This window comes from Poecilia reticulata, chromosome 11 (genome assembly GCF_904066995.2).
Source record: "Poecilia reticulata chromosome 11, P_reticulata-male-v2, whole genome shotgun sequence".
NCBI lineage: Eukaryota > Metazoa > Chordata > Actinopteri > Cyprinodontiformes > Poeciliidae > Poecilia > Poecilia reticulata.
Genome location: NC_088840.1, coordinates 26,433,070 through 26,454,777, shown reverse-complemented (window position 1 = coordinate 26,454,777; position 21,708 = coordinate 26,433,070). Strand labels below are relative to the sequence as shown.

Genomic DNA, 21,708 nt, shown 5'->3' with positions numbered 1-21,708 from the left:
ATATTTTGGTTTCAGTCATTGTTTAGCTGTGAAAAATGAAAATAAGCACTGGGTATGATTACGGACATTAAAATATACTGTATCAAGTATATAGCATACAGTATAATTTAACACATCAATTTGACTATATTGGTAGAATAAAGAAAAATTAAGGAATTCATCAATAAAGTTTTAAAAGGAAAGCCTTTTATGACAAAAAGTGTTGTTTTAGTTTACAGTACTACACTATCTGTACAAAAAAGCATTTAAAATGTTTTCAAGATACAAAAAAACCAAACAGTCATTACTTCATAACACTTAAACATTGATTGTGCGAAATCTTTTCACTAAAACATAGTATGGCGACTGGTAGGATCGAACTCACGACTCTGGGATCGGCCTCACTCTTCCCCTTTCTTCTTCCCCCACCCCCTTCTTTCCCCTTCCTTCCTTTCCTCCCCCCCAAGCAGACTATTGTTCCCCAGCTTTAGCTCAGACTAAATCACACTTTGCCACATCACCTACTGTTCGTACGTCTTGTGAAGTCTTCTTCTTCTTGGTTTTTATTGGCGGTAGGCAACAAACTCAGTAGCATTACCGCCACTTACTGGTATGGAGTGTGGTTCGTGATGATCCATATACACTCTCACACACACACCTACTTATATAACTTTACTTTTATATAGCTTATATACCTCTCTTCATTGTTCTTTGCACATTCACAACCATCTTACTCTACTCAGATTCTATGAAATATCTTTGTTTTTTTAAGAAACCGAATAATTATTTGAATATGTCTACTCCCCAAATCCCTCCTCAAAAATCTGATAAATTAAACCTTTCTTTAATACCTACACACTCTCTCAACATGCATCTTCTCTCATCTTCATATTTACAACGCTCTAAAATAACATGCTCTGTTGTTTCAAAATTCTCACAATAATCACACTTTCCAGTTTTATGCTTTCGTATTTTAAAAAGTGAATAATTAAGCCCTGTATGTCCAAACCTTAACCTTGTTATTATTCTTTCCTCCTTCCTGTTTCTTCTACACTTCCTTTTCCTTCCTACAAACGTTTGAATTTTATAAAAACCATCTTCCTGTTAAACCTTCATCCCACCTTCTCTGCCATATTTTCATCAGCTCCTCATGGATTTGACTTTTCCCTTCAGATTTACTTGTCCTAACAGTAAAACTAATAGAATTATGTATTGCCTTCTTTGCCGTTTTATCAGCCCTCTCGTTACCTACTACCCCTATATGTGCTGGAACCCATACAAAAACAACTAATAACCCCATATTTTGTATTCTAAATAGAGTATGATATATTTCTAATAAGATGTCCATCCTACAATCCGTATTGTTATATTTTATGCTTATCAAAGCCAAGCTTGAATCGGAGCAAATTATTGCTTGCAGTGGTTTTACATCCTCTATCCATTGTAATGCTAATAGTATAGCTAATATTTCTCCTGTATAAATTGATAACCCATCCGTAATTCGCTTCCCTATTTTCAAATTGAATTCTGGGATTGCAAATGCTATTCCTATTTTTCCGGCTATTTTTGATGCATCTGTGTAAATTTGGACGTGTCGATAATACTGATTTAAATGTGATTGTGCTGAATATCTATCTACAACATTTGATTGGTCTTGTTTCTTTACCATTAATGATATATCTACTATTGTTTCTGGTAGAATCCAGGGTGATATAATTGATATTGGATCTGTTTACTAATTTCTAAAACATTCATTTTAAATTCCTTTACGTCCTTTTCAATTTTCCATCCATAACTTCTTATGTCTTTCTTTTCCTTTTCCCAACATGACTTTAACATTTCCCGAGTTGGATGATCACATTTATTACCCAATGTGGAAGTCAGCAGAAAAAGACGAAAAAGATTTGAGTCTTGTTTAATTCTCAATGTCTTCCAACATAAAACCAAAAATGGAATGAACCACAACCGTTGGTCACTTCACACCTCACCTTCTCTCCTTCAAAATAAAAGCATACATTCTGGTGTGAAATATATACATTGTATCCGCCACACCATCAAATTTAACCAATAATTAATTCCTAGTTTAGTTCTCCTTAGATCAAATGGCATTTCTCCCGTTTCTATTTCTAAGGCTGCTATAGGTGTTGTTTTGAATGCTCCAGTACACAATCTTAATGTTTGATGTTGAATATTGTCTAATTTATCCAGATGAGTTTTATCTGCTGAACTGTAAACTAAACAACCAAAATCAAAGTCAGATCTTACCATTCCTGTATAAATATGTTTTGGCGATTGTCTGTCTGCCCCCCATTCACTACCAGCCAAACACCTTAATATATTCAACTTTCTCTTACATTTATCAACAATCTTTTGAATGTGAATATTCCATTTTAATTTTTCATCAAACCACAAACCTAAAAATTTTATACTCTTTACCTGCTCTATTTTTTGATTATATAATTTTAATTCTATTACTGTTTGTTTTTATTATGAGAAAATATAATTACTTTTGTTTTATCCACTGAGAATTTAAATCCCCATTTCAGAGCCCACACCTCTATATCAATAATGACCTTTTGTAATTTCTTTACTATAAACTCAACATTTTTTCCTCTTTTCCAAAGTGCTCCATCATCTGCAAAGAGTGAACAACCCATGTCCTTTCCAATGTTTTTGAATACGTCATTTATCATAACCGAAAACAATAATGGACTTATAATACTAACCTGTGGCGTTTCATTTTCCACTACATATTTATCTGAAACTACTTCTCCAATTCTTACCTGTAATTCCCTGTTTGTTAAAAAGTCTTTAATCCATTCATATATTTTTCCTTTAATCCCCAATTTGTGTAACTTAATTAATAACCCCTTTACCCACATCATATTATATGCTTTTTCAATATCGAAAAATACTGCCTCTACACTTTCTTTGTTTACTTGAGCTCTTCTAACTTCATGCTCAAGACATAATGTTGAGTCATTAGTGCTCCTCCCTTTACAAAAACCACTTTGATAATTAGAAATATATCCATTTTTATTTAAATAATACACTAATTTATTATTAATCATTTTTTCCATTATTTTACATAAGTTTGAAGTTAATGCTATTGGCCTATAACTTTCTGGTTTTGAATTATCTTTTTCTGGTTTAGCTATTGGTACAATAATAGATTCCTTCAATAACTCTTGTAATTTTCCCTCCTCCCATATTTTATTGAATAATTGTAATATAGCTTTTGACTTATCACTTAGTTGACTTATCTTTCTATACCAAATTTTATCTTTACCTGGCGCTGTATTTTTGGTCTTTTTAAGCACACAATTTAATTCCACTATGGTAAAATCAACATTCAAAAAATGATTTATTTCTTCGTCACTCTGTATTAAATTTTTATACTTAAGAACAGTATTTTCTCTTCCTTTTCTTCCCTCTTCGCTAATGTTATTTGTGCTATGTATCTTACTAAATAATTTTGCCAATACCTCAGCTTTATCCTGATCTCTAATTATATCAACATTCTCTACTTTTAATACAGGATAATCAAACTCTTTTTTAATACCATTCATTTTTTTAATTACTTTCCAAATCTTCGCAACTTTTGTATCTCTCCCTATTGTACTACAAAATTTCCTCCATTAATCTCTCTTAGCTTTCTTTATAGTCCTCCTAACTACTGCTTGCTTCCTTTTATAATCAATTAAGTTCATATAAACTGGGTTATGTTTTAATACATTCAATGCTTTATTTCTTAATTTAATTGCTTCCTTACACTCACTTGTCCACCATGGCACCTTTTTCTTACCATTATTACTCCCTGACTTTTTAATAGAATTTTCTGCTGCTTCTGTAACCCAGCTGTATTTTATTTGTTTGTTCTGTGTTATTTGCTTTTCTGTATTGTTTTTACTTTATGGGTAGTGTCCCTTTAAGAGCAAGGTACGACATCACTTTACGGCAGCGTTCCGACTGCAGTTACTAGGGAAACTCCCGGGCTTTAGAGTTTCAGAGCTGCTGCGGAGCTGCTGCCCTTCTGCATAGCCTTGACTTTTTTATGCCTGATATGTTTTCCTGCTAGTGCATTATTGTGGCCGATATTGGGGAAGGGAACACTGGGAAGGTGCTCCTGTGCCTGCGGAGGAAGAGAGAGAGGCTGCGGGGTTTCTGTGTCTGTGGACGTCGGCTGCCATCGTCATTCTGGGTCGCCATCCCAGCCAGAACAACCTCTTTCATCGTTTCGTACGCATCAGACACGCACACAAATATAGAGCTCTATATGAAGTTTTTTTTTTTTTTTTTTGCTGGCGAGCTTCTTTTAATTTAATTTAATTTTTTACCAAGGACCCTGAAAGGATTCCTTATGACCTAAATGTTTTGTTTTTCTTTTCTCTTTGTGGGTTTTCCAGGAAAACTATGACAAAGTGTTGAAACGAAGTTGGATGTGTTTCAGTCCAGTAATTTGTAATAAATAAACTGGTTGATAGTAAACTGCTGTCTGAACCCGAGTAAATTCTGTTCTTTGGTTACACTTCCATTATTATTTTTGAGATACTTGCATTTACTTTATTTATATGCATATTAAAATCTACCTTTTCTAAATACATTTCACTCAAATATCTAAACTTACTCCAATCTGCCTTATTAAAGTTTAATCTCTCCCCACTCTTTTTATTCTCATTTCCAATTATTCCTACCCTTATAATTATAGGATAATGATCACTTCCTACTGTATTTCTTTATCAGTCTTGTGAAGTCTCCGAGAGAAGGTGAAGTCCTTCCCACTTCCTGCGTCACACGCACCTGTGTCCAATTAAATTAGCTGTTAATTGAAAAGAGGTGAGAGAGGAGCAGGAGTTCCTCAGACACAGACAGACAGCAGAACAGACAGTCGCGGCACCACAAACAGTCTCACAAAAAGGGTAAGTTTTTATTTAATGTAAAATGTGATGTTTGGAATAGAAGCGGGTTTAATGTGCAACTTTACCATTCAATGGGTGAGTTAATGTAACTTTGAAAGCAGAAAACCTTCGAATTCGTAACTGTGTGAAAACACCTGTTTGCTCCACGATACCTTGCTACCAAGTGGGCTGGTTAGCACATCCAGGGTAGCCCGCCAGCTGCTCACTTGGTAGCAAGCTACCCTGGATGTGACACATAACTGTTATGCTTAACAAATACTTACAGTATGTTTGTTGATAACAATTAAAAATTGTTGGAGGTTGTTGCCTTCTTAGATGATATCATATTTTCAAGCTCGGTTGAAGAACATGAGGTGAGGTTAATGAGGGTCCTCCAACGCATTGCTAATTTTGGTCTCAAAATTTTGGTCCCTTCTAAATGCAAATTCTTTCAGACTTCTGTGAAGTATTTGAAGTATATCTGCACAGGGGATAATAGAACCTGATCCAGCTGCTGTACAAGAATGGCTACATTAAACAATTCTGTCAATTAAAAATTGATTTAATTTGTCATTGATTGATCAAATTCTTTTTCAAGAATGTCTCCCTATAGATGCCCCATCTGCCATCGGCTAACCGTCAAACTGGCTCGGCATCTGAAAACGGCTCATGGTGTTGAGAACTTGGAGAGGAGAATCCTAGTCAACTATGGGACAGGGCGCGTTAACATCAGGGAACAGCCTTGTCCCGTAGAGGGGTGCGGCTATGCCGCATCCCGACTTGACATCCACCTCCCCTCAAAGCCCACTCCCAGGTGAGACTTGTGGATGCAAGTTGGCCCACTATGCAGCTGAAGGACTTGAACCACAACTTCAAGCGGTGGATCAGGCTCTTGGAGCAGGTATGTAAAAATCGATGACCACATTCAATGACCTACCTGTGTTCTCCTTTCCTGCAGGACTGACCTGCTTCTGGTATTGACTCCTTCCGTTCCGGTAGTCTGGCTGCCATTCCCCGCTGGTTGAGTGGCTGACATCCGGGAGCGGTGGGTCCTGCTGGGGAATGGTCCCGGCAGGACCCGCCGCTCCCTGATGGAGGCGGTATCCCAGCGGGCGTGAGCGCTGGGAGACGGCAGCCATTAGGGAGCGGAGGGTCCTGCTGGGGAATTGTCTCAGCAGGACCCGCCTCTCCCTGTTGGCGGCCGTCTCCCAGCGAAGAATGGCAGCCAGACTACCAGAAGGGAACGAGTCAATACCAGAAGTGGTTCAGAAACTACCACCAGGGTGACTGAGAGCTCGCAGCCATGGGAGGTACCCACAGAGCCCGCCGTCCAGGAGGGACCTTCCTCTGCTCCAGAGCCCGCCGTCCAGGAGGGACCTTCCTCTGCTCCAGAGCCCGCCGTCCAGGAGGGACCTGCCTCTGCTCCAGAGCCCGCCGTCCAGGAGGGACCTGCCTCTGCTCCAGAGCCCGCCGTCCAGGAGGGACCTGCCGCAAAACTCATGTCCCCTCCTCCTGTCCGATGACTGCAGTCCGTTAGAACTTTTTTGTCCAGCGTCGATGACGACGGTAGACGGTAGAGGAGGCGGACGAGCAACTTGAAGTTCTACTTTAAGGAAGTAGAACTTCCTTGAACTTTGTACGAGTGGCTTTTGTAACCATTTGTTTTTTGTTTTTGTTTTTTTTATCATGTGAATTTCCTCTGCCCTTTTTTTTCTATTCCACTTATTAGGTTTGAAGTCTTTTTTTTTTTTTTTTTTTTTTACGTTTTTGCACGTTATTTTCTTTAATATTTTGCACTTTATTATAGTCCATCGAGTCTTTGTGCGTTTTATTTTTTCATACAAGTACTTGCATTTCCTTTTTTGCACTTGTATTATTTTGAGTCTTTTTGTGTTTTTGTTAATACATGTACTTACCATGTCCTTTTTTTGCACTTTATTTATAAATAAAAAAATGTGTCAAAATCAAAACTCTATCATTTAAAATGGCAACAAACCTGTAGCATTGTGTCGTGTTGGGTAAGTGGCATTCCTCTCCCAGCAGGTCTGTGGTGGGGACACATCCGCGTCGTTTCGTGCTGTGGAAATCGCGGCAATGTCCCAGCAGGCGTCAGTGCTCGTGTACGGCTGTCTGCCAAAGAGTCTCAAAGTAAACTAAGTGCCTTCCTTCCTTTCCAAGACTTTTTTTTTCTTTTTTGTACATGAAGGGTTCTCTACTCTGAGCATGCCGACCTCGAACCGGGGACTCCCTGCCGGCAGTGGCGGAGCTAGACTTTTAAAGTTGGGGGGGCCAGGACTACCTCTGGGGGGGCAAAATTTTAAATGTGTGTGTGCACATATATATAATTTTAAAAAATAACTGAATATTTGGTTAGTTTTTAAGCCCCTCTTTCATTTGACATGTTATAATTAACACCTTTGACTGGCGCACATGGAGACATGATACGCAGAGTTGATCACAGAGGAAACTAAAATCAATCAAATTAAAGATCCTTTCTGAATATCATCTCATGGACACTGAACTAAATGCGTCTTTCTGACCGGGAGCTGACAGCGTGTTGAAGAGTTATGGACACCTTGGTTAGGAAGCTCTGATTGGACAGGTAATTTGACGGGTAACAATATTTCGGGTCGCACCAGAATTATTTGCCTGATGGTGGTTCGGGCTTCTAATGAGTTTACATTTAATGAGTTTGGAGCACACAGAGAAAACCTAAAGAGAATGTGATCTACTTATTGTAGTTTATGTAGAGGAATAACAGCTGACTGTTGAGAGAGGAAAGAAATTAAAGTGCAGATCCGTTAGGCAGAAACAAGCGCAGAGCGCTGGGCAATAAATGCACGTAAATGCTCCAATTAATCCCACATGAGATGACAAACGCCAAATATACAATATATAGTTACACTGCTTACGTTAATGATGTTTTAAAAACAAAACCAGTAAAAACTTAACCTAGTTAATATGTCAGATTCCCTCCTCACCCTCATCTTGATGAGAACAGAGAGCAGTTCGCTGGTTTCTGTCCAGACTGTGATCAGCTGACCACTTGGTGCGCAGACAGTTTCAACTTTACGCACAGAGAACATCGTGGAGCTCATTATTAATCAGACTAAGAACAACATCAGTCAGAGGATCATCTCTGATCTGGACGATTTAACGGACCAGAGACTTTGGAGCTCCTAGCGCAGCTGATCCGCTTCTGCTGGTTTTTCTCCCGCAGAGGGAAGTGATGCGGGATCAGGAAACGATCAGAGTTCTGCCGTCTTCTAATCACGTCATTTAGTGAAATGTTACCTGATTTCAAAAACGTTCTAGCAGAGAAATAATAAATGTTTCGTTTGATGACTACAAATTGCAAATAAAATTTTTTTTTTCTTTGACGGACAACGAAAAAAAACTCCAGCGCCACCTCTGCTCCAAACTACGAACATTGTCGGCCCCTCTTCGGTTTTTTCTCTTTTTTGCGGAGGATCAATAAATAACTTATTGGTGTTTTACAACCACCAGGTATGAAGCGCTTTAGCCTTTGAGTTGCACCACAGCGCAGCATAACTGAAACACCCAGGAGAAGAATATCAGCTTGTTGTTATGAGTATAAAGGAGGCTGGTGTCGCGCCTGATAAAAATCTATTTATTTATGTCATCACATGGACTTATATAAAGTTTTATACATTTTCTTTTGATATATTTATTATTGTTTTTCTTCTTTAGATATTAGGTTGGCTTAGAATGATTCTAAATAATGTGCAGGAATAACCTGGTGCCGTTACATGTCAATCATCTGGGGGGGCCACTAGGGGGGCCAATCAGATGACAGGGGGGGCACTGGCCCCCCCTCTGGCTCCGCCACTGCCTGCCGGGTGGGAGGGAGTCGGGCTACTGGACCACTTTGCTGATGGGGTCGATGCAAGATTGTTTGGCGACTCAATGTAAAATGCCACGCAATGGCGGCAAATGCTCCTTGGGGTTCGGGGGAGTCAACAGCCATTTCGTGGCATTTGAACGGGGAAAGAGGGAGCGTTTTGAGCCATGCGGTGGCATGTGTAGTAACATGCAAAATCCACCGAGTGGAGCTCTTGTCTTACTTTTTGACGATCTGGATTTCGGCGTGGGGCTGCTGGGAGGTTTTGGGTTCAGCCATTGGGGTTTATTTCGGCCATGAGGTGTCATGGTGTTTCTCGGGTCCCGTCAAGTGGGGATTTGGGCTCGTGGGGTTCTACGGGGTCGTTAGGGGAGGGTCCCGGGGCCGTGAGGGAGCATGTTTAGCCATATGGAAACCTTTGGTTATTTTCCAAAGGGTGTGTTTGTGGGGTGAACTGATGTGGGTGTGTGTGTGTGAGAGGCCAACCATGGGGGATGTTTTGGCCCTGCGCACGTCGACCTCTGAAGAGCGGAGGAGCCATTATGGCTTTGGGGGAGGGGGGGGATTTTTAACCCCCGCCCTCGATCGTGACGCGTGGCATACGCTACACATCTTAATTTCGGACCGTAAATTATTTCATTTTGGATTTTTTAATTTAATTTTAAACCAGATTTGTTTTTTGTTTTATATTAGCTCAGGTCAATGCTATGCCATAGAAGGTTAAAGAACTGTAAAAAAGCAAAATCCGAAAATGTTTTTTTTTGGGTTAATATTTTCAAATGAATAAAATGTAAATGAGTGAGTTACTAAAATGCAAACTCAAAGTGTTATGCAACATGCAAAAAGTCAACAAAATGTTAGATTAATATATGTTTTAAAAGTTGAGAACTAAAACAGGAACCAAATTTAATAAAAGGTAAAATGAATAAAAGGTAGATATTACTGAAACGTTAATGAAATGTAAAATTAGAAATGTTAAGATACTATCCTTTAATGTCAATGAAGCAATAAGGAATAATGCGTAAAATGATCTATTAGTACGTTAAACCAAACTTGTTTGAAATTTTAAGGTGATATTTAAAAGTTAATGAACCACAGAAAGGATGCAATGTTAAATGAAATGGCAAGAAAAGCTTAGAAGTAATGAATATGGAAAGGCACAGAACATACAACTAATTCTAAACAGCAAACCAATAAATCAGGATCAAGGCAGCACAGTCAAAATATACTGGTATGAATGAACTATGATGAGGAAACAAGTAAAGATGCTTTCTAAGTAAAATGTAATAATAGTAATAAAATTTAATCATATCAGTCTCTCTATAGCGAGACCTATCAACGTCAAATCAGTTTCTGCGTGTGTCCAGATGTTGAGCCGGCGCAGCTCGATGGGAAACCCTGACAGGCCCGCGAGGCTTCAGTGGCGTTTCAGCTGTAAACTGGTCCACCAATCGTGGAAGGTGCCCACAGTCTCACATCCCGGCACACCCAGAAAGGATTGGACTTCATTCTGCAACACAAAAAACACAAAAAAAGGGAAATCAATGGATTATATAAAGAAATTTAAAGTGAAGGAAAGCATATATTTTCGTCACTAGATACTAGTACTGCCCTTAAGCTCTGGAAAGCTGAAGTTCCACGGTCGTCTTTTGGTTCTGGGAAACCATCTGATAGGCAGGTGGGGTTCTATTGGTACCGCTGCTCTTCTCTATGTTGGAGGTGATGCACTGAACAGCCAAGGACCTCAGGCAGGGAGCAGCAGAATCCACAGGTGATGAGGAGAGCAAGGAGGACGATTCTTTCAGATTGTGCATCATCATAATGTTTTTCTTTCTATTTTTTAAAAGGCTGCTCCTTGAAGCTGAAGATCAGGTTTTTTTTAAGATACTAAGCCAATAGAGGATCAATATATCAATAGCATCTGTTATTTAAGTTCTCCTCTTAATAATAGTTAAAGAAATGTTTAAATTAAGTAACACATTTTAACCTTCAAAAATAGTTTTGCTTGTTTTAAGTGTAGACATATTCATAGGATCAGACAAAATCAGAAACCAAACAAAAAATCATGTAAAGGATCAGATTATGAAATGAATGTGCAAAACTGCCCACAGTCATGCTTTAGCAAAGGAATATCATTTGAAATGTAAGCGAAGCTCTCGATTTACCGGTCGATCTACGTTCCCACCCTCATCTATGGTCATGACCGAAAGAACGAGATCACGGGTACAAGCGGCCGAAATGGGTTTCCTCCGCAGGGTGGCTTAGAGATAGGGTGAGAAGCTCGGTCATCCGGGAGGGACTCAGAGTAGAGCCGCTGCTCCTCCACGTCGAGAGGAGCCAGTTGAGGCTCGGGCATCTGGTAAGGATGCCTCCTGGACGCCTCCCTGGTGAGGTGTTCCGGGCACGTCCCACCGGGAGGAGGCCTCGGGGAAGACCCAGGACACGCTGGAGGGATTACGTCTCTCGGCTGGCCTGGGAACGCCTTGGGATTCCCCCGGAGGAGCTGGAAGAAGTGGCTGGGGAGGGAAGTCTGGGCCTCCCTTCTGAAGCTGCTGCCCCCGCGACCCGACCCCGGATAAGCGGAAGAAAATGGATGGATGGATGGATAAGTATATGAATTATCCCTAATAGAAACTTTACCAGAAAACTTAAACTCTCTATAAATCTTTTGCTTTTGTTATTTTAATTAAATTCAGTCATATAGTCCTCATTTAACAATAAGAAGTAACCCGCTATACTAAAGGCTTGTAACATATTGTCAATAGTGTGAAAAGGTAATGATACGTGTTAATTTAAGATCTTTTGTAATATATTCCATTCATGTCATAAAAGATAACCCTGTTTTGTCTCAAACCAAAAACTGTAAATTATGATTATGAGAAATGTTTAGACATTTTAGACAGACCTTGAATCAATAGTTACATATTGCACTAGATCTTTAGCTTAATTCTGTCAATCTGTTTGACCCGCTTTAAGCAGTTCCATAATTGCTCATTTGTAAATCCCAATTTAGACCAATTTACTTTGAATCTTTGTATTTTTCTTCTCATTTTAAAACCTCATGTAATTAGCCTGTTTTTTGTTTTTTTTTTACAAGCATAAAGTTAACCCTGTCACTCCATATTTAACTGACTTCATGGTTTTAAATCCCAAAAGATTGGTTCTTTTGAAACCCTTCTATAAAATATTTATTTAACCGTATTACCCTCTTTTGTAGTGTTTATCATATTTATCAATGTTTTTGGCAGTTTTGGGGAGAAATTTGATACAACTAGATTTATTAAATTATATAATTTTCAGGTTAGACCTTTCTGCATGACTTGGTTAAACAGATTATTTTGAGTTATAGCCAGAGAGAAGCAAACAATTTATTCCCTGTTTTAAACAACTCTATTTTGTAGAAATCTATTTGACACATGACATCATTGTTAATTTTAATGTATACAATTCAGAATATTCAGTATTACTTTGGAAACTCATTCGAATAGTTAAAACATTTGTGAATTTTGATTTAACCTCTTTTATATTTTGCTGAAGCCCAAAACTGAAAACTTTCTCAATAGATCAGATTAACTCACAATTTGTAGATTAGATTAATTCCATGCATCTCCCCGTTTCTGTATTGAAACACTGTTTAAGTGTTTCAATACAGAAACTCCCAAGAAACCCACTCAAATCATTTAGCCCACATTTCTTTCATTGCTAACTATAACAGTTGGGTTTAATTTGAACAGGGTGTTTACACCTCAGTGAAAGAATTGAATATTTGGTTGACAATATGTGCAGTAAACCCATCATTTGGTTCAGTAATTTTCTGAAGAGTATTTTTCCTAAGATTTGAAATGGATTCAAATAAACTTAAATCAAAACTTGAGATACTAGTCCTCATATTTGTAGCCACTGTAATTTGAGCCAAGTAGATTTTAGACGATCCTTTTTTGTATTTGAAGTGTGGCTGGTTGTGCTTTTGTAAATCAGGAAATTAACAATTTTTACCGTACTTTTATCCTTTTTCAATCGTTGTCATGCTGGAGGAGAAAAACACATTAGCCAGATGTTGGACAATCAGTTATAATCATTCAGGCAAACAAAATATTTCTGTAACCTGCAGAGGGTTCTAACACCCTGCTGCATCGAGCCTTCACTTGTACCGTTAAACTTATCCTGGGGGTCAAACAGCAGAGGTCAGAATGCAAAGACAGGAGACCATGAATGTGCTGTAAATGTTGAGGAATATAATTATGTTAATAGTTAAAGGTTGTGTTAATTCACATTAAGATATGTTTTACTGAAAAGGAATGTGTTATGTTGTGCTGGTTCAACACCAAATAAGGAGTTGTACGAGACATTCCAGGCAGGCAAGGGACTCAGCCAGAGTCTCTGTTTGGACAGATAAGAACTAACAATCTGACTAATGGTCCTCCTGAGGGAGCAGATTTAACTTCCACGAGGTCGGCCCAGAATTCTCGGAACTTCCAACACACACTCAATGTAAAACAGAGCCAGAAGCAAGATTCAGAATGCCATTGGTCAGATGGTTTCCAATACACAACAGCAGACTGAAAGCGGTATAAATGCTCGAAGCCAGAAGCAGAAGACAAGACATTTTGGATTCTGAGACGATGAAATGAGATGATGAAAATGTAATATGTGATTCCGCAGATGTGCATTAAATGTCTTCCTGGTTGTCAGTGAGCCGGAGAGAATGGAGTTTTGTGTATCGTCTCTTAATTCATGAGTTTAGCACCTTTGAATTCCTCCATAAAGTGGTGACCCCGACGTGCCGATTGAACTGATTCAAGTTAAGGAGGATGGAAGGTGACTCTTCGGACTGGCTGCAGAACAGAACCGCGGGCCCAGACACAAAAAGAGGTGAGAATTTATCTCTTATCTCTTACTTATTAAATTGTAGAGCGGTTTCCTGTCTGCTGCCGGTTTGAAGAGCTAAAAAGAAATGAAGTTCTTTCCTGCTCATTGACAAACAGAACCTTGCGCAAGGTGGGGTTGTCACAAAACGTTAGACTCATAGGTATCTAGTACATTTTGGAAACACAGACAACCTAAAAAATAAGCACCTTAGTCAGTCTGGCACCGCCCGTTTGGCGATGGTAACATTTAGGAATTTTATTCCGCGTTATAAGTTACCACATATCAGTAAGCCTGGTGTAGCTCTTCTGAGCAGGCACTTTCGCGAGCTGACTAATTAATAATATATCACGATTTGTTAGATACGGCAGGAGGCCATGAGTTCAAAAGTACGGCAAGAGGCCGTGAGTTAATACTAAGCCAGCTGAATCTGCGAAGAGAGATTGGGATCTCTGTGAAAAGCGCTATAGAAATAATAAGAGGCCAGGAGGGACGTTTATTCTGCTGTGTGAAAGCCATCGTGTCTCTCGGGAGAGAGAGACGGTGAGTTTTCCGTAGCGGAGGAGCGTGTGTTTTTTCCCTCCATGGAGTGACCAAAAAGCCTATTTTCCATTCATGACAGAGCAAAAGCCGTTTGGTGGAAGAGAAGCTGTAAAATCCTGCATGTAAGAATGAGTAGGCCTGAAGTTGAAAAATGAAAAATGAGAAGTTCAAGTGAATAAAATACAGTTTTTACAGATTATTTTGTGAGTTAAACTGCAGTGATTGTTCTTTAATTTTTGTTTGAGATTTAGGTGAGGAGTTAAGGTATTTCGGTTAGCTAACTTAAGTTCGAATCTAATTAAATGTGTGCACACAAAACTTGGACAGTGACTGGATCACAAGCAAACTACATTTATATACCTTATAAACGAGCATGCTAACAAATTGAGCTCATATTAACTAGTTCCCCGGGGAAGAATGGAAGGAAGGGAGAAATAAAAATAATAAATGAATAAATGGCCTAAGCTGCAGTGAAATCTGAGATCTCTGAGTTAACTCAAATAAACAAAACTTGAAGTAATGATTTAATAAATTGTTCAAAAAGGAAAAATTTTCAATAATGTACACATACAAATTAGGGAATGAATTAAACTTCCATGAGACTAAATTATGTGGATGTGTGTGAGATTAGGCCTATGTGAATGATGTGGATATGTGTGCGATGGGTGTATATTGAATATATGTATGAAAATATGTATGTCTGGATGAGTGTTGGATGAAATGTGGCTGCATATGAAGTTTGCATGTTTTGACTCTAAGCACTAAGAGCTTCGCTTGACATATATCAGCAGAACAGGTTTGAGTGTGTGATCGCCTGCAGTTAGTGTGTGATGCATGAATATGGTAGACATGTGCATGCTTTGGCTTGGCTGCATGAATAGCGGGTTGTGAGACTCAACTATCTCCATGAAGGGTTAAACTTAAGCAGAGCATAATTAGGACAGGCAACGCATATACAAACTAAGACAGAAATGCACTGCCTCGCTCTGTCTCCATCTCAGGAATAAAAATAAGGCAGCCTGAGATCAGCCGACGATTGGAATTTTTGCTCGCTCTCTTGCTGGCGCGTGGCCATAACCTTACACACACACACACACACACACCCTGCCACGACCATGATTATATGTGCGAAGCAGTGGGATGAGTGTGAGCGAGATTTTTTATGATATTGTTTCCATGTCGTCTGTCTAAGTGTTGATTTGTTGTCATATGTACACACTTACACTTACAAATACAAATACCCTTACAATATCTGTACAAACCTGTATAGTTGGTTATATTGCTGAGGTACAATTTCAATTTCACTTTGACGGATCCACATGAAACTACAATTTTAAATATGTTCAAGGCCTTTAGTCATCCACACAGGCCTGATTTCGCAGTACTCGAAAGTCCGGACTGTAGAGCAGGTTGGCAGGACACCTTTAAGATTCTGCAATTGATCATTTCAAACCTGTATGAGTACTGGGTCGACAGAGTCAAATGTGTGGATCTAAATTGTTTCCTATTTCAATAATTATTATCAAGGTTTTGGGGAAAAATGGGCATAAAGCGTACGAAATGTGAAAGAATGTGTTGTATATTGAGCTGTGAAAAATGCTGAATATTGAGCAAAGAGAATTATTTTATTTTTAAGATTTATGATCATGAGACCCAAATGTGTACATTTATATTTTCGCATTTTGGATGAGTCGAAAGTGTTTGTTATGTTGAGTTAATTGTCATGTGAAAGTGTAATGTGTCTTATGAATTGTGTTTCAGTCTCTGCGCCTCTACGTCACACGAGGCAACAGGCCAGCAGCTGCACACAGGACGCAGCTCAGGCAGAGAGAGAAAAGCAGAGAAAGCAAGAAGGGGGGCTTAGCTCCAGCTGCAACATGGGCGATCCAAAGAAAAACAGGGCCCTCACCTACCCATTCAGTTTGAGTGAATCGAAATACAGATTCTTAATTATAAGAAATACAATCAACAATTTAAAACAACTAACTGGCAAATGACTGTTGATTACGTAGAAATTAGTTAATGGAACAGCATACACTATTAGGAATTTGTTGCTCATGATTACCATTACTCATTAATATACACAGGAAACACAGTGAATTATTGAGGAATTGAAGGGTGGCTACTCTCAAATATATAAGTAAGGAAAATAATACAGAGAGACGTAGTTCTTGCTGCTAGGCCATAGACTGCCAAGAGATTTATTACCCCCACGGAATCAGTTTTGTCAGTTCAACACATAAATGTTACATACCAAAAAATCTCTCCTAAGTCTCAAATTCAGCAGTCTTTTTCAACCAATAGGGAAAGGGTGCTGTTTCTGCCAACAAACTCTCAGCTTGTTTTTCTACAGTGTTTGTTGGCCGACCTTTAATACGAGTCCAAATAGGGACTTGGGACCTCATGATTTCAACAGACCTAGTCATCTACTCCTTCTCAGAAGTACCAAATAGACCAATTTGTTGATGCTATCCGTCGAGACCGCATTCCTTCCGAGTCCGTCTGTGCACTTTGTACACAATTGGAAGGAAGGGAGTTAGGTCAGTTTGAACTAGAGAATCCTTTCGCAAAAACAACTCCTTAGATGGTATTTCAGCTCCAACATAATCAGTGCAATAATAGCTAATAATAGGTTATGGGAAACATATTCTGGATAGAAAAATAAGACTTTCTGTAATAAACTACTTACTGCTTTTTAAATTATAGTTAATATGGGGGTGAATTGTTTTGTTATGGGAGACCTCTGCAGTTTGGAACATTAAGACATGGACAAAGCAACAATTATAATTGATCAAAATTAAGTGTGGCAGTGAATAAAATTTAATAAAACAATTAATTGATCACAGGTGGAATACAACAACTCAAATAGTTACAATATTATTCACTCATTAAGAGATGGAACTGTTGGCCATGATAGAGTTGCATATGGCAACTTTGACAACTTTGGCACTGGAGGAGAAGTGCCTATAAAGCTGCTGACTGGTGACATTGGCTCCTCACAGCATGTCAACACGGAGAACCAAAACTCCTCTCCACAGCAGAAACCTGCGTGGACCATGGAGCACTGGCACAACGCCTGCTCAAGGAGTGATGCTCAGGCCAGCAACAACAACGGCTGAGCACAGGAAACAGTCTCCACCTGTTGGCGACAGCCTTGGACGAAGGAGCAGCAGCACAGGAACCATCATGCAACCAAGGCCAACAGACTGTCCATCAGGAATATCATAAAATTACCAATTAATTACATAAGTCTTCATTAATACCCTCTGAACCTTCCTTAACCTTAATTTGGCAATCTTGAAGTTAATTTAATAGATTATCACTTTGAGCATTCCAACAATAGAAATGAATCAAAAATAATTGGGAGGAAATTGAATCAATTTCACAAGTGGGCGTAAATGCTATTTTTATTCTAATAATTTTTCTCCCAATTCTAGTTCCAAGGTTGCTGATTAACACATTGTCTAAATTGTTCTAAACTAACAATTCTGTCAAAACTGACATATTCTGTCAAAATTGAAGGTCATGAGTTCTCCCATGACAAAATAATTTATAACACTATACTCTGCTAAATAGGAGACAGATAGTGTTCCTTTAGGAGTGAAAGAAAAAGAATGAAGAAACAACTGGATAGTAAAGGAGTCAGATAATTAAAAAAAACCCGAGCGAACCTGACAAAGTTGAAGTTCCTATCTTAGAGCCAGGATTACTTTCAAGGGGGGTCAGCAGGTTAAAGGTTAGACCAAAATATATTTAATTCTAGGAACTGCGTCTCAATAGGGTTTTACATTAAACAGTTGATGTTAGAGACAAAACAATTGGTAGAAACCCAGCTATATTCAGTCTTCAATATGGCAATACTACATAAACATCATACTCAAAACAATGCTAAGAGACACATAAATCAGAAATTGTTTTGGAAATTCATAATTTTATTTGAACTCTGCAGTAGGTGTTTCATTTGTACCCTTTCATCAACAGACAGAATGTACACTTCAGTTCATTTTTCTCTCTGTATTTTTATTTGAACTCATGTAGAGAACTTGAAATTTTACTCTAAGGTTAAAATATCAAGGGTTTCTGTTTGATTGGTCATAAATTTGTTTCTTTCACTATGAATAAGTTGTATCTGGCATCAATCTGATTTTGCTATATTTGTCAATTACAAACATTTTGTCAGCATTACATTATGGGAGAAGAAATGTTTCATATTCCGACCAGGACAACAGGTTCAGCCTTAGTATAGCAAAGTAAAGACAGGACCAGGGTTTGATTGCATGCTTTGTCTAATCTAAAGCACTAATTGTTTCTGCTTTTAGATCTGTGTTTCAGAAGCTGTAAATCTGTCCTATTCTAGCTGCCTTCTCCTGATGGAAGACACCTAAATATCTCCAGAACAGGAGGAGTGAAATCTGGAGAGACGGTATGATGAAACACAAAGTGAAATATGGATAATGTTAATTCTTGATTTAGGTCATCAGAACCGCAGGGACCTAGAACAGATCTCTCCTGATGTTTGGTCATTAAAACTCAATATAACAGCTTTCTATTGAACCTATGCTATTGGACCGAACAAACATTGGAGTCACTTCTGACACACAGTGTACATTTAATATTATGACAGTTCTTCTTCAGATAGAAGAATTTTTAATAAATGGGTTGGCAATTAGGTAAGATTACTCTAGTGGAATGAAACTAAAGTACTCAAGGTAATGTAATTTTAATTCACAAGCACCTTTTCAGCACAAAAGCAAATCCAGAGAGTTTAAGAAGGGTTAACAATTTCTAAGCTGGGGAGGCAAAACATTTCACAGAGGAACGAAATTCAACAAGCTTGCTGAAAGACTTGGTTAACATTTAAGAAGTAAACTTCAGTTGAGGCTTCTTTTACCTATGGCATAAAATCTACCCATGACAACTGAAAGTTAGAGACTATGTAAAAGAGTTAAATGTCGAATAAAACTGCAACACTCTTATTTAATTCCAAATCACGAACCAGTTAAAATTAAATCAATGGGCTTGACATAAGAAATGTATGCAATCTAATAGGAAACAAACTGCTGACAGGTTGAAGTACAACCTTGAAGACAAATTCCTTATATGGCCTTTAATAAATAAATGGACATATTATATTCTAAATGAGTAGCATAGTGTTGAATTGAAGGTGGAATCAGGAGAAGAGATTTTATGACAGTTATGTTATAAGATGTACAGGGAAAAGTTTCATCACATTTGTAAAACTAAATTGAGAACTATCAATAATTGACAGTTGTGGCACTAAAAATAAACTAAATAGTTGATGGATATTGATTTGGACACTTCAATTGATAATTTTCTTTTCCATAGTTGGGTAGTTATGGTCATGGGGGGTATTTTCACAATTTATACCTAGCCATTACATAAGCACTGTGTGGTAGAGATGGCTCATGTGATAATGTGAATAGTTAAGCTTCACAGCGCTGGATTGAACTAAAGGTACCCAGCATATCTGACCAAACTATACTTCTACATACATACAAACAACTTAAATGTTTCTATATCCTTTGAGAGAAGATGGAGGTCTTCCAGAGGAGAAGGGGGTTTCTGATTCTATCGCTGTTTATCTTTGCTTCTTTCCTTGTTCTTTCTCTTGCATGAAAACCCTGATCAATAAATTTAAATAATCCCATACATAATTCAATCCCATTTGATGTTATGTTTCCATCAGAACTATGTTTCAGGAACTGCAATCAGAGTAGGGCTGTTTGCCCAGGAAAATGGCTGAATCTGGGTACTGGCTGAGTGAGTTGAAGCAACAATATCCTTTGAGTTGAGAATTGATAATTCATAATTGTTACATCCTTCATGAATGTTCCTTAAGGTTGTGATTGTTACTGTGACGTTGTTTTGAAAGTTTTTTTATTGATGTGTTTATATTTTTCTTTTGTTATTTTACGTCTCGATGGAGTCGTGGTTCCTGGACAACCATGGGACAGAGGACAAGCGGATTGTGATAACTGGGGGAACTGACACCGTTAGGTTGCAAAGGTGATGTCATTATTATGCATCTAGATGGATAATTTGATTCTGTAGTGACATGATTCGGTTCAACCACATTGGATATTCTGTGAACTGTTTTCTTTTTATCAAATTCCCTTATTGTATTGTCACAGGTTGTACAATTCTGATTTATGATGAACTTTCGCTGAGTGATGGTGGGGAGGAATGTTGAGGTGGTAATAATATGACTTGGACAATATGTTAAATGAAATGTATATGGAAGGTCATCATGCGCAGGTCACATGTGAGTTATTAATAGGACTTTAGAATCCAATAAGGAGCATCAAGGATTTCTCCATGCAAGCAATGAAGACCTTTAATTGGAACATGTTGTACTATAAGATACTGCTCAGTTTTCCTGTCTTCTCAGGGCAACCAGAGTGACTGGCGGTTCAGGGACCCTATGTGTGTTGGACTCAGAGACTCATGGACATGGGAATGTGTTGGAGCCCTGAACCGGAACAGTTAGAAGGCAGAGTAATAAAATCAAGGAAACATCAAACCGGAACAACAATTTGCATCTGCGACCGAGGACAGGAACTATACTACACAACGCTGCACCACATCCGCTGCTGAGAAGTCAAGCCTTACTACTACTTGGTTCAAACCAAGCCGATTGTCCTATGATGGTGTTTGAGCAGAAATTATTGTGGGTACCATGGTCATTGATTTCATTGGTGCCTGAGGGTGGTTGCCTAGAGGGCCATAGGATAATTTTTCCCTTGGATGAAAGGATTGTCATGAAGGGTTTTTTCGATCCTATATCAATGAAACCTATGACCATGGGAGAGCAATGCCATACGAATTAACTAGAAAATAAGTGTACTTATTTTAGGGGGGAATGTTGAGGAATATAATTATGTTAATAGTTAAAAGTTGTGTTAATTCACATTTAGATATGTTTTACTGAAAAGGAATGTGTTATGTTGTGCTGGTTCAACACCAAATAAGGTGTTGTACGAGACATCCAGGCAGGCAAGGGACTCAGCCAGAGTCTCTGTTTGGACAGATAAGAACTAACAATCTGACTAATGGTCCTCTGAGGGAGCAGATTTAACTTCCACGAGGTCAGCCCAGAATTCTCGGAACTTCCAACACACACTCAATGTAAAACAGAGCCAGAAGCAAGATTCAGAATGCCATTGGTCAGATGTTTCCAATACACAACAGCAGACTGAAAGCGGTATAAATGCTCGAAGCCAGAAGCAGAAGACAAGACATTTTGGATTCTGAGACGATGAAATGAGATGATGAAAATGTAATATGTGATTCCGCAGATGTGCATTAAATGTCTTCCTGGTTGTCAGTGAGCCGGAGAGAATGGAGTTTTGTGTATTGTCTCTTAATTCATGAGTTTAGCACCTTTGAATTCCTCAATAGATGCAGGAAACTCATCAGTCTGAAAATAAACATTGCATAGATATTGATTGAAGCTATTCAATTTTATATAACCAATTGTTAATTTAGTAAGAGCTTCTCTATAACTCTGTATTTCAGTCATGCAGGAAGGCCCAGTGTAAG

At 38.5% G+C, this 21,708-nt stretch overlaps 2 long non-coding RNA genes across 2 annotated transcripts in view; one reads left to right on the top strand and one right to left on the bottom strand.

The window, feature by feature from the left end:
* The first annotated feature begins 3,664 nt into the window (after positions 1 to 3,664).
* Positions 3,665 to 6,772, top strand: LOC145553620 (uncharacterized). Its single transcript, XR_014089679.1, has 2 exons — positions 3,665 to 5,691; positions 5,836 to 6,772. It is a non-coding gene; the product is annotated as an uncharacterized LOC145553620 (long non-coding RNA).
* The window catches only part of LOC145553621 (uncharacterized), a 58,007-nt gene continuing 42,994 nt past the window's right edge, over positions 6,696 to 21,708 (bottom strand). Inside the window, exon 2 of the long non-coding RNA XR_014089680.1 lies at positions 6,696 to 7,056. This is a non-coding gene — a long non-coding RNA (uncharacterized LOC145553621). The remainder of the gene's footprint in view (positions 7,057 to 21,708) is intronic.